Consider the following 8,230-nt stretch of genomic DNA (forward strand, 5'->3'; position numbering starts at 1 on the left):
TTAGAAAAGAAAAAAGTATTATTGCTTTCTTCTCCCTCTTCCTGCAACTATCGCAAATTTACCGATAACTAATTTATCCTAACTAGGGGGGGGCGTAGTCACTGCTAAACTCAATCTTTCTTGTGCAATACCCTCTACTATACCCTCTACTATATGTTCTATTAATCTTTAAGAATCTTGACTCTTTTACCCGCCTTCTACTTCTCCTCTCAGGAACTTAAAAAATGTTTTTTTTTAAAATCAGGTACAACTGGGGGACAGTTCTTAAAAGAAAGGGGAGGAGAGAGGGCAAGAACGAAAACTATGTATTTACACACTTGTATCTAACACTCAGCACTCAAAGTTCAAAGTTCAAAGAACTTTATTCGGTTAAAAACAAGTAACCATAAAAGTAACAGACATAAAAACAGATTACAATGATTACAGCTCATAATGTGAGTTCACTGAGGGAGATCATTAGAAAGTTATTCAATAAGAAAAAATGTAAACCATTTCAGTTACCATTTGTTTCCGTAATTTAAAAACGCTTTTTAAAAAACTTAAAACCACAGTTGCAGTTAAAACCGTATCCATTCTCTGGACTTCTAAAAAAGCTGGGCGGCATCTGGTTAAATTCATTTCTTTTAAAAAAGGGACGATAATTTTTCTACAAGAGGCACTATAAAGTCTGCAGAAAAAAAGGATATGAATATCCGATTGATGTGATATGCCATCACACGAGCAAGTGGGCAATATACGTATCCATGAGTTCATACTAGGAAAATACACCAATCTAAAAAATATACAAAATCTAAAATGAGTTAAAAGAAAGCGATCATAGTTTGTCATGGGCAGGGATAGGTATGGCTGTGCAGACTTAGTCTCACATAGAGTAAGGAGGTGGGAATGTACTGAATGTTTCAGAGTTTCAGCTCTCCTCCTCTTATCCTCAAGATGGTCCAGGCAGAGGATTTTCAGTGTACTCCTTGAGATGCTATCCATTGAAGATGGATCCGAGTAATAAGAATAGCACCCAATCTCAGTCAGGAAACACTTTACGTATCCCAGCCATTCTGCTCTATCCACATGATCCAGGCTGAGGGTATCCTGTAATAGAGCCTGATTCATAACGCATTCATTTGTGGTCCATACCCTATGCCACAAAAGGATTGGTTGAATTTTAATAATGTCTGTTATGTAGGGTTGAGCAAGTTCAGCGTGACAGTTAAATGTGGCAACACACTGTGGAACTGCAAGGACTTCCCTCATAAATTTGTTTTCCACCACCTGGATTGGATCAACATTTGCGTACCCCCACAAACCTGAGCCATACATAGCCACGGATAAGCATGTTGCTTCATATATAGTTAACATTTCTTTTATCGGCTTCCTGCCCAATTTTCTAACAAAATTCTTTAGGGCCATGATCGTTTTCATAAATAGAAGAGTTCTGGCCTTAATTGCGCTTGTCCAAGAACCTGACTCATGGAATAAAATGCCCAAATAGGAAAAAGTTGGGGTGTTGTCTAATGGAACATTATTTAAAAACATCTGTTTCATCGGTTTACCTGATTTTGGACCACAGTTCATTGTGAAAGTTTTACTACAATTTACTAGTAGGTCTAGATTCAGCATAAAGTTCTCAAAACTTACTACTAGTTTTTGCAAACCTGAGGAGTAGGTGCCATAAGCACAGCATCATCCGCATACATGAGCGCAGGGATTGCCCTCCTCCCCACCCTGGGCATATCTCTGCACTCCTGCAGCAGGTGATGCTCAAGCCCATTAATGTAGAGGAGGAAAAGAAAAGGTGCTAAAACACAACCTTGACGCACTTCACGGCCCACACTGAATTGTCTGGAGCATTCGCCCCCCCTACCGTAGCTCAAATAGCGCACAACACAGGGAAGGGTCAGCGGCCAATCACAGATCAAGGTTTTTCATTCTGTATTCTTTCTTTTGACTGGCCTGGCCAGCAGCCGAGGCTCATGACTGACCACCATCAGTCAGGCCTGGCCTGACTGCTCACTTAAGGGGGTGGGTGGGGAGGGTTGGGGGGCTGGGGGGAGGGGTGGGAGGGGTGGGAAGGGACACAGGAAGAACACTTAGGTGCAAAACACTCACAATACTTTCTCGGTAGCTCGATCATATCTCTCAAAGCAACCTCACTGATTTCTAATAGGCCTTCACCTTCATACTTTTAAATTGGCTAGATTAGACTCATTACGAATCGTCTCAGTCAACGTATGCGGAGTAAATGACGCCTCTAAGAGACAGAAAGTGGCTCTGGGCTTACGAACACTTGGGGGGAACATCATATGCCTGCAAGAAACCCATGTAGAACAGTCACAAAAACATCTACTAAACACTCTAGGTTTTAAGGTAGTGGGCGCCACCACACAAGGGGCTAAAACAAAGGGAGTGGGAGTCCTAGCTGACAGAAGACTTGTTACCAGTAACCCTTGAACCAAATCTGACCCGCTAGGGAGGTGGGTCATTACCCAGATTCTACTCCCCAACAACTCATCTATTATCCTTTGCTCAATATATGGGAGTAATGCTGATGACCCTGGGACAATTAACCAGGTCTCTGGTGAGCTAGTGCACTGGCCCACTCCCATAGTGCTTTGGGGACACTTTAATATACACCTACCTTGCAACTGGGCTACTAATACAACATGGAGCTATAAAGGTAGGAAACCCCTAGTCTTTCAGGCCCTAACTAATCTTATTCAGACTCACGGATTAATAGATAGCTGTGCGAGCAAAAATCCCTCGCAACCCGGGTACACTTTCTACTCTGCCCCTCACCAAGTTCTAGTTAGACTAGACTATTTCTTTATCTCAGCCTCAGTCACCAACAATTACACAATTGATATTGCACCCCGCTTTTTATCCGATCACAACACTCTCATTATTACCATCAAGGGGCTCGGACAACCCAAAGAGACTACTAAGTGGAGCTTCGAGAAGGCACTGTTGTATGACAGCAGTTACGTAACCCACATGCAGGGATGGATTCAAGAGTTCCTGGACATAAACATTGGCTCTGCCTCTCAAATGATAGTCTGGGACACATTAAAGGCAGGGATCAGAGGCGATACCCTAAGGTTTTCTATTCAGAAAAACAATGGGGAAAAAACTCTAATAAGGGATTTACAAGAAAAACTAAGAAACATAGAAATTAAGTTAACCCAAACAACCCATGCAGGACTTGACTGCCAGCCTGCTCAAAAGAAGCAGCATTGGCTAAAGCTGAAATAGGAGCTGTTTTCATGGAAAAAATCGCAGCATAGTGGGCAGCCACAAGGGAAAAGAACTATGAATGTAGTGATAATATTGGGCACCACCTAGCCGTTAGGACAAGACAACAGGCTACTAGCAGCGAAATCCATGTAATCAGACTTCCCTCCAGTATTGAGACCACTGATCCTAGTCTTATTCGGAAGGGATTCCAGGACTATTTTGCCAAATTATCCACCGAAGAAAACGGCTCCACGGGGGATGTCTTAGATAGGGAAATTTCCAGCTACCGCAGCGAGATCGAACTAGGGCAACTTAGTCCAGAAGATAGCGAGCTCTTAGACCTTACCCCCACATGGGAGGAAATTCTGGATGCCCTCACTACCCTCCCGGATGGGAAAGCCTCAGGCCCTGACGGTATACCCGTCGAATTCTTTAAAGTCTTTGCCCATCAAATTAAAGCTATATTCACTGAGGTAATAACATCTATCTTCAACGGGACTTCCCCTCCGGCCTCTTGGTCAAGCGCTAGAATCTCTATCTTTCTAAAAAAAAGATAAATCCCCTTTAGATATGAGCTCCTACAGATCAATAACCCTCATTAACTGTGATTCTAAAATATTCTCTAAGGTACTAGCCTCCAGAATTTCCCGAGTAGTGGAATCGCTAGTCTCAGAGTGGCAACATGGCTTTAAACCCAAGAAAGGGACCAATGAACATGTCAGGAGAGTGATTACCTTGTTTGACATTGCACATGCTGCAGGAGACCCGATGTCACTTACGTTACTCGACGCCGAAAAGGCCTTCGACCGGGTCTCCTGGCGATTCCTGTGGAGTGTAATGTGCAGAATGGGGTTCGGGGACAAGCTCATGCTGGCAACACAGGCACTCGATTCTAAAGCAACAGCTAGTGTCACTATAAATGGACAGCTTGCTGACCCCTTTAACATCTCCCGGGGTACCAGGCAGGGTTGTCCCTGCTCGCCCCTACTGTTCGCCCTCTATTTGGATCCCTTTATTAAGCAGATAGAGAAAAATGACAACATCTCCTCAGTAACCTATTTTCATAACAACTGTAAAATCTTGGCCTATGCCGACAACCTTGCCATCACCTCCCCAGACCCTGCCTACACCATACTAGTATTAGAAGGGGAGGTTCAGAAATTTGGGAGACTATATGGATATGCCCTCAATAAAAACAAAACACAGATCATAGTAAATAGTAAAATTACTTGGACCGATGACATTGTGGTACCCAGGGCTAAATACTTGGGGGTGCTTGTCTCACCAAAGCTGGAGGAAATAGTTACAGACAACCTGGTACTCCTCTCTGCTCAGACAAAGAAGGCATTAAAGCAGATTGACAACCTACATTTAACGCTAGTCGGCAGATGCAAAGTCATCAAAATGACATATTTTCCGAAATTACTCTATTTTTTTCGTTGCATACCCCTCGAATTCAGTAAAAACAGCCTTCTCAAATTTCAGAAAATCTTCACTCAATTTATCTGGGCTTATGCCCAGCCCAGACGAGCGTTGAAGCAACTCACACTTCCAAAAGAAAGAGGGGGGCTGGTCCTTTCCTATACTACTGGGCTTCAGTAATACAGTACAGCTCGGTACTAGTAAGAGAATCTACTCACGGCTCAACAATCGGGCTACCCTCACCCTTTCAGCTCTTATTAGGGGAACAACATTGGGGCTGCCAACTCCGTGAAACAACATATGGGTACTACAACTGTGTAAAATTCAAGACACTAATGAACTCATATAAAGTCTTCCGCCACATCCGGAGAATCTTTCGAATTGGTAGATTTCATTTTTACTCTCCCATAATTAACAATAACAACTTACCAGCTATTTTTAGTCCATCCTACCTTTCAGACTGGCACAGGGCCGGAATAGTGAAACTTGGGGACCTGATCACAACCTAGGGGATCGAATCTTTCACAAGTCTACAATCTAAATTTAATCTAAAAAATCAAGACTTGTTTAAATATCTGTCCATCCATGGCTATTTATCCAGGAAAGTGGGTGGAGTCACAGGGTTCGCAGAAGTTGAACTTTTACCTGCTTTCGCAACATTATTACCCCTCGTATTGGTGGTATTAATCAAATGCTCAACAGGGGCAAACCCCGGACGACTTAGAATCCATTTGTACTAAATGGCATATCAAACTCAATTCACCCCAAAGCTTCTTTTATAATTCTCTACTTCTATCACAACAGATTTTAATCTCCGCCAAATTGCAAGCACAACATTTCAAAACTATTTTTTTTCTGTATATGACACCCAGTAAAATCATCAAATGGGGATACAGTAAAGGAACACTATGTCCGCGTTGCTCCGAAATTGGGGCGGATTCGATACATATCTTCGCAACCAGCCCTAAATTAGCTCCGACCCTACTCAAAATACAGAACATACTTAGCGAAATAGCTAACCAACCAATCTCTTTAAACCCTACTATCATCCTTCTGGGGACCCAATCTGACTCACTGAGGATTAAGGAGGAAGGGCTGGTCTTTATAGCAATGGCAGGTTGGAGGATTTGCGTTTCCTCAGGATGGCTAGACACCGGTTCCCCCTCTTTCGCACAATGGCTGGCCAGGTTGGTACTCTTATCATAAGAGGGAAGAGGAAATAACGTCCATTCAGTTCCCCTGAATAGGTACCTCAATAATCACAAAAGAGAATGGACACTTGTATCTACAATAACCATTGGTTATTACTTGACAACCCTCATAGACGCTGTGATTTTGTTGTTGCGGTGTATCTTTTATCCGCCCCTTCTCTAGCGTCATGGCATAGTCATCGGGCTGTCAAGTGACATGCTATATGCCTGCCTCACCCGAGGCAACCTCTGGCAAGTGTAGAAGTGTCCAGAGATAATTAGGACTGCTCCAGAGGAATTGGCAACAGTGCCAATAAGTGGGTATAAAAGCAGTGTTGCATCAAAAAACCTAAATTTCTTATAAGAAAATGCACACTGTAAATTAAAACGAAGAAATAGTGGTATATTCGGTAATCGAGTTACAGGATTACCATATAACTCTATCTGAAGGTCAACATGTTTCAGCTCTATATGGCCCGCAGGGGTCTGTAGAGCTTTCGTCAGGACAAACAAAAAAGGTTTATACTCACACCATTAGTGCAGTTTTCAAAAAGGGGGGTATGAGATTCTCATACTGAGATTCCTGTATATTGGAAAAGAATACAGTTAACATTCGCAGTTCAAATGTCACATTAATTAGCAGCATATAGCACTTATACAGAAAGTTTCTTTGAATAGATCAAAAAATAAATGAGTATTATTATCATTTATTAGTGTGTGTGTGTGTGCACCACTCTATGGGCACAGGAACGAAAAAGAGCTAGAATGGAGGAGAGGGAGACCGGAAAAATGGTTGGTTAAACTGTTAAGTTGCAGTGAACTAAGGCACCGCGTGGTGATTCAAATTTTAGTGTAGCGTAGAAGTGGCTATGCCACAAGAGGTGAAAAAATTCTCACATACACTTGTATTTATGATGTTGTTTCGCTCATGGATAACGCATAGTTGATGATTGCTTATAGTGCGAATCAATGTCACAGGCTTAAAGACACGCCGACTCGTGTCAGAAGGAGTGTATTTATAAATGTCGGCAGCGCAATCTCTGGTATGCCACAATAGCGTGTGTGATGATGGAACGAACAATCAGTGTCAGTTGGAAGGTCTGTACACATCTGCGCTTATACACTAAACTCTACTAAAATCCAGGGACCCCCACTAAGTAATGTTTTCTGTTATGAGCGAGGGCGCCTGGAGTAGCGGAGGAGCTATACAGATTTCGATGAAAGTTAAATACATAAATCTGTCCAATGTACCTTAGTTGCCGGTAAACCTCTCCACATCAGGAGGCCGAAAGAGCCGCGTTTCACGAGGCGTTTGCTGAAAGAGTCAAAGCAAATGAACCATATGAAGGTAAAGTTATGTTGCTCGTTATCGCGGCTAAACAAACATACACTGCGCCATTCTTACCCTCGTGTTGCTACGTAATAGTTGCTGGTGCTGACTCTGCCCCTGGGAAGGGGGCGGTACCTACTTCTTCCGCTTTTAACAACATGAAAAGCGACGAGGGGTGCATGATCTTAGCCAGAGTTGTAGCTGAATAGAAAGGTTTAAAGGAGAAGAGGAATGCCATTCAATGTTTACGATTAACCACAGAAGTTGTTTTGAATGAGCGTCGGGAGTGGGTAATGACTGCTTCCAGAATTTAGGAAGTTAATATTTTTACCGCAGTCGGAAACATTTAGCGTGTGGTACAGTGAATATATCCATGTCAATTTACACTCTAGGCATACTCTTAATGGTTTGGACCATGTAGACAGAATTTGTGTCAGATTTAATTGAATGAAAAAGTAATGCCCCAAAGGTGACGGGAGGTAAACACTCTCGTCCGGAGTTGAGCCCAGGTCGGAAGTTTAAATGGGAAGTGAATTACTCTATCATATCGGTAATCGACCTATGTTGATGTTTCACGTGGGTAACGTTGTTAAGGTGACGAGAATGACAATTGCATCTGCAAGGAAGTTAATCTTTACGCCAAAATCGGTAGTAGTGTAAGCATGACACAGTAAGTGTATCAGTATGTTAATGTAGTGTTTCCCCACTGACAGAATATATAGGTTAGGGCACAGGGACAGGACCTATAGCAATTTTTGTGGGATGACAGGAGCAGATGTTTATCTCTAGATGTTAACATTAGAGTTGTGTCAGTAAAACTGGTGCCAAGGGATGTTATCGTTCATCCCTGAAATGTGCGTCTTGAGTCGATTCACCCATCTCTGCTCCCTTTCAAAGAGGATCTGTTCTGCATTGTTGTTCTTATCGTGGAGCATCTCCAAGATTGTCCATCTTAGGTCATCACAGGAGTGGCCTGCCTCAATAAAGTGTGTGCAGAGTTTGGTTGTGTTTTTCTTTAGTCTTACATTACTCCTGTGTTCTCCTATATGTATTTTGACCTTGC

Source organism: Lissotriton vulgaris, chromosome 10 (genome assembly GCF_964263255.1).
Source record: "Lissotriton vulgaris chromosome 10, aLisVul1.2, whole genome shotgun sequence".
NCBI classification, from domain to species: domain Eukaryota; kingdom Metazoa; phylum Chordata; class Amphibia; order Caudata; family Salamandridae; genus Lissotriton; species Lissotriton vulgaris.